Source organism: Eptatretus burgeri, chromosome 6, assembly GCF_056783735.1.
Source record: "Eptatretus burgeri isolate ZD-2024b chromosome 6, Ebu_testis_v1, whole genome shotgun sequence".
Taxonomy (NCBI): domain Eukaryota; kingdom Metazoa; phylum Chordata; class Myxini; order Myxiniformes; family Myxinidae; genus Eptatretus; species Eptatretus burgeri.
Window position 1 is genome coordinate 87,721,888 of NC_140966.1, and position 6,000 is coordinate 87,727,887.

The 6,000-nt window shown below is 40.3% G+C and overlaps 1 long non-coding RNA gene across 1 annotated transcript in view; it reads right to left on the reverse strand.

Moving 5' to 3' along the window:
• Positions 1-1,031: 1,031 nt before the first annotated feature.
• LOC147025273 (uncharacterized) overlaps positions 1,032-6,000 on the reverse strand; it is an 82,311-nt gene continuing 77,342 nt past the window's right edge. Inside the window, exon 3 of the long non-coding RNA XR_015059419.1 lies at positions 1,032-2,046. This is a non-coding gene — a long non-coding RNA (uncharacterized LOC147025273). The remainder of the gene's footprint in view (positions 2,047-6,000) is intronic.

Here is a 6,000-nt window from a genome sequence, read left to right on the forward strand (position 1 = left end):
GTGACAAGGACGAATTGATTCGATTTGGGTGAACATCCATGTCTGTATCTGGATACTACGAATTTTTTGGCGATTCCTCACCATTGAGACATAGGGCCAAAAACAAGATGTGGCACGAAATCTCAAAACGTTGTGGATGGATTCAGATGAAACTTGGTGGATGAGTTGGGTCGGTGACAAGAAAAGGCCGATTAGATTCTGGTGAAGGTACAGACGCAGATCCGGCCTATAAGTGGGATACAAATCGTAGACTGTACGATCTGGCAGAGTTATGCGTCACCAAGTGCCTTTCTAGTTTTACCTATCGTCATTGAATTTGGAGAGGAGTAATTAAATAATCATTCAATCAAGTGTACTCCACTTGTTACAGAGCACTGGTGCAGCCAAACCTGTTCCTGGACATGAGTTGGGTGTTTTTCCATTGCCTTCCCAGCAGTCAGTTCAGGTCAGGAATTTGTAATTTGTTCAGGGTTCCGGCAATAACTCACAAACTCTTCGCGAAATTCGCCATGGGATCTTTAACGTCCATCAACGACGATAGCGATAGCGTGGCAGACGGGTCTGCCGATTCAACGTCCTTCACATTGACGGTGCGCATATTGAAGCCTCGCCCTGGATGCTGAACACCAGCATGACAGTTTATAGTGGAGCTGAGGTTAGAATGCAGGATAGACAGCTTAAAGGCGTGTGTGCATACCTCTTGCCATAAATATGTCATATGTTGTAAATCATAACTCCAAAATTTATAGACAATCGGCAGGGAAAGAATATCGATGTGATCCTCAAACGTGCCTCTGTGTTGTCTGAGTTGCCCTGCTTTCTCCATCCGCAGCCTGCTCTGCAGTTGACACCTTTGTGAAATGCGAATGTAAAAGTGTTTCGTGCGGAAGCATTCTGGTTGTCATTGTCAAGTAACAAGATGCGTTTGCGCTCTGAATTTATGGCACGAGTTTGGCTTGTTAAACCAGTAATAGGATGTACAAATATGTCTTGCAGTCGTTGAAGGTCATACATCACTCAGAATTGTGGGCATATAAAAAGGTTTTTATTGCGTGAGATTGCTTCTTCACACAATGCCACGCTTGGTGTGGAAGTTTAGGGCAAAGTAATAAGTTAGTTTTCACCTTTCCTTTGTATTTTTGATCATGTGTCACTTCTGTTGTCATCGGCTACGAAAAACACGATAAAACCCTCGCACTGTCACCGCAATAAAATATCATGTACGTTCCACATTGTCTGCTAAATGAGCTATGCAGCAGTATATTCTCACGGTGACAGAAACTCATTTAGATGAAATTTCCAAAGACAAATGGCACTTTACATACCATTATAATTAAGATGAATTGACTAAGATGAATGGGAAAATATACAATTCTCGAAAGCTCATAAAGGATCTTTTACATCCATTAATTGGTGCAGGACAAGGACATTCCTCTACCATACTGTGAAAGCGAGAGCCTCATCCAGTCTGAGCGGTGCTGGACAGTTATAGAGTGATTATAATACACCTTATCCTGAGAACACATTGTTGGAAACAATTGTTCAATCCCAATAAATATTAATCTTCATTGAGACTGATCATGGATCCATGCAAGGGTATCCATTATTCTTAAATTCTGAGAGGTCAATTTGGTGCCTGAAAAGGTGTCTGTCTATTCTGCAAGGGATGTGACAGTTTGAAATTCGGAAACATGTTTCATGTACATGTATATATATGTATATGTATATATACACACACATATATTTGGTGTCCCAAAAGTTTGGATCCAAAGGCAAAAAATTATTTAAAAGTTTTATAACAGCAAATGCTCAAATTGACGGCCTTGGACTTCGCGACACTTGTTTACACGCTGAATAGAAGAACGTTGAACATTTCTGAACCAAAAACGTTGAAACACTTTAACAGTGACATGTGTTTTTGGATGCTTATCAGGATGCTTTCTGTTGAATTTGGCAGCAACTCCTCTATGTGAAGAATCCTGTCTTGCATACATGAGAATGAGTTCAATTTGATCTTCAATTGTGAGTTTCGAAGCCATCTTGGATCTGAAAGAAAAAGAAAAAGATCAAATTGTGTATTAGGAAAAATTATATATATATATATAAGATAAAACTCGTTTTTGGCCCTATTGCTCAATTATGAAGAATCACTTTTAGAATTAAAAACATGTACATTCTCGGATCCGGATTCTGATCTTCACCAAAATTGAATCAATTCGTCCTTGTCACACACCCAACCTGTCCACAAAGTTTCGTCCAAATCCATCAACAGCTTTTTGAATATATTGTGCTCACAGACAAACAGACCGACAAACAGGGTGAAAACATAACCTCCGTTCACCTTCAGTGGTGGAGTTAATAAATGGTGTTCTGCAGGATAACTTATCTCAGAATAAAATATCACTTAATGCTATTGAAAAAAAATCTTCAGAAAATGAACGATATCATGTGATGTTATAAATATGTCATAATGAGACAGAGTGACAAGGATAGTTGATGTGATCAAGTTCAGAATATCATAAATGAAGATGAAAATGCAGTAATGCATGTTGATGAGCACCAACCGTGTTAACTGGATATTTATAAGCACCACCACTTATATGCTCAAATGACACCTGGCTTCAAGTTCCATTTGAAAGACATTTGAAGGAAGTGGAAAACGAGACTAGTGGTGGATATCTTTTAAATACAGTGACGAGATAGCTCAATGGTGCGCACGCTACGAACTGAGCTACCCCACAACCTTTGGGGATGTTGTTAGTCTGTGTATGGCAAAACCCCCTCCCTGAACCTCATGAGCATGAATGAGAGAACATTCTTAGCCTGGAAGTATCTTCAATCAGGAAGCTGGTGGACCATACGGCGAGACGATGTGCATCGATTTGCGGATATATTTGGAATGCGATGTAGTACATCAGTGAGATCGAGGCATCGAACCTATGCCATAAAATGAATTTCATAGATTACGTTACAAACCTCCAGCAACTTTCACATTGAACTTTTACAGGAATTATTTATAACCTTAGAAGTTGTTACAAAACAAAAATCCTTCCATCAGAACGAAAAAAATAATCATGATTTATCTGAAACAATGGCTCATTATTGACCTGCGGTTCAATTTCATCGGCCTTTCATGCACTGAAGATGCTTCTCCTCATTACATAGGAAGTGACCTGGACCAAGATACATCACGACTCAAACTCATCTGATAAGGTCTTCTACGACCGTAGACGTATTTATTTGTTGTAATAGTTGCACTTGGTCAACTAGAAATTGTACATTTCAACAGCTTCTTCAATGCAAGTCAAAAAATGATGACTGGGCATATTGGACAATCACATCACGTCCATTCATCAACACAGTTTTTGCTAAATGTCACTATATCCTTTAGGCTGGTAGGATGGCCTCTGGGTATGCACACTCGCCTCTGAATTGTCTGGCCTGGTTTTGAATCTCGACCAAGCTACAAACCATCACCCTGGTGATTCGCAGGCAGGGCAAGGCATCAATGTGTGTGCCATCCCTCGGATTGACGTTAAACTAGACGGCCCATCTGCCGGCATTAGTTTGTGGACATTAAAGATCCCAGAGAAAGTAAAAGAGAAAGTGAGCTATCCCCACCACCCTCGCCAATTTCCAAATTTCTGCTCTAACCGAAAGGTGCGTTAGTGGCACAGGCGCATTCCTAGTAATGCTGTAAACACGGAGCGAGATGCTGCATACAAAATAATAGAACTGCATCCTCGGCTAAAGTAGTTGATTTTTGTCCACAAGTTCTCTTATTATATCCTTGTAATGAACATCCATACATTTTAAAATTTCATCACCGTTGACTGAAGGTGCAATTTTTCCTTTTGTGAGAATGGGCAGTGACCGAATTGTCACGTACCAATGACTCGTAATGATGTCTTGCCACGTTTTGTACGTCACCATTCCCATGGGGAGGATAGGACAAAAAGCGAAGAAAAGCAGTCTTCACAGAACGAACTGGGATGTTGAGGAACCCAGTGGGTTCGCACAAGTTCCCAGGGAGCCTTGCTTTCTGCGCATTATCTCAACTCTAGCCATCCCAATAATTCAAAGCCATGAAACAGCAATGTGTGTTTACAATGCAGCAATGCGACTTACTTATATGAGTGGGAATTGAGTTTTCGTGTTAGGTGGAGGCTGGTGGACATTGATTTATCGCTCGCATTTGTTGTCTTTACTCACAAGGATTAATACCATTTAGGCACAAATAATAATATCTCGTTAAAAGCCAGACATCTTCAGTCTCTTTCACATTCGAGCTTGGGTTTGTCCCTTAAGTGTCCCCTTCGGATGCAAGTTCAAATCCCAAAGACTATATCTTAATATCTCTATTTTCGATCATTGTAATTCATACAAAAGTGATGCCTCTTAATATCCCTGTCATTTTTAATATGATTTATCTCAAAGCTCTCGCACGACCCAAACATCGCTGCTTGAAAAATGAAATAAAGAAAAACCTCAGGCTTATCGCATGCATCGGAATACCGGTCTCTGTAAAGGCCATAGGGTTGGTCTGCGTTGGCAGCCGAGATACACAATGGATATTTTCAACTAAAAGTTGTTCAGAGTACTTTTTATGCACAGTTGGGGGGGGGGGGGTTGGTGGAAAGTGTGGCTGATGTTTAGTGTTAGCCCTTCATCAGAGCAAAAGAACAGCTTGGAGCATGAATCGCACCTCATATCCCACTGCAGTAAACCTACTTTTGTCAACCTTCAGTTGATATGATCCATTGTTCAGGACATGTATTCCTATTCAAAGCTAACATGCGGCCGTCTCTTTATGACATGCGACAATGTTTTCGTCTTATTGACCGACCCACCCCACAACCCCCAGTATATTGCATGCATGCCCCTTTCCTCTCATGACTTCACTTCATTTGACTTGACTTTACCAGCACACTTCGTCCATTGCAGGACGAAGGCCTCCCTCGACGCGGCCTTTGTACTTGAGTAAATTTTTCAATTTCATTTCTCAATTTGATCTTTGATATTGCTCTGCCTTCTTCCAGGGCCCTCCCGATGTTGCCGGTTTGTAATTGTTGTCGTTCACCAGTTGTCCGTTCTTCTTGCCATACGTATCAGGCCCAGCTCCATTTCTGGTTTTTTGTTTTTTTTGATTGTGACCAGAATGTCAAATCATTTTGTTTTCTCTCTGATCGATCAGTTTCTCTTTGCGTCCCTTTTGGTTATGCCAAGACACCATCTTTCCACGGCTCTTTATTTGTTGATCAATTTTTGCTCCGTCTTCTTTGTGAGAGACCATTTCCCTTTAATTTCCGACGAAATGTTTTTCTCTTTTCTGCACACTTCTCCCAAACCACCCTTCCCTCCTTTCTCTCTCTTAACCATCCCTTCCCTTCCCCTTCTCAATTTGACTGCCCATACTTGTATAATGAAGAGATAACCCTCAACATGCGTCCGCCTGTGATTGCCTAATGAAAGCAATGCACGTGTAGTCCATTATTAAATAGTTTTAAGTTTTTTAATTATATGAATCAAGGCAGTGAACAAATAAGCATTTGTCAGGTGATTGAGTAATCAGGTTGGTTGTTTCACAGATCACTTTCTCAATTGAGGGGTTTATTAGGTATTTTAAAATCAGAGTAATAGTTTTTTTATTTTTTTTACTGCAAATCCAAACTTTCACATTAATACGCGTAATTCGATGTACAAGGTGTGCAGTGTACCGTCGACATCATCTTTATTGATCGTGTTCTCTTTACCATCCTCCCCATTAATGCTCGTCTTTGATCCGTTTTCCCTTTGGTTTGTTCTGAGCAGTATGTGCTTTAATATGTCACAGAACGAACAGATGAACCCACTTAGAGTACGATTAACCCACATCAATTAAAAATTGATTATAGCTTGCATTTAACCTTGGCTTTGTGGGTTAGTGCTTATTTTACCTGCTAAATGACCTTTAAGATGCAGCATTAACACTTTCGTATGGAATGTAACAATTTTTAGGAA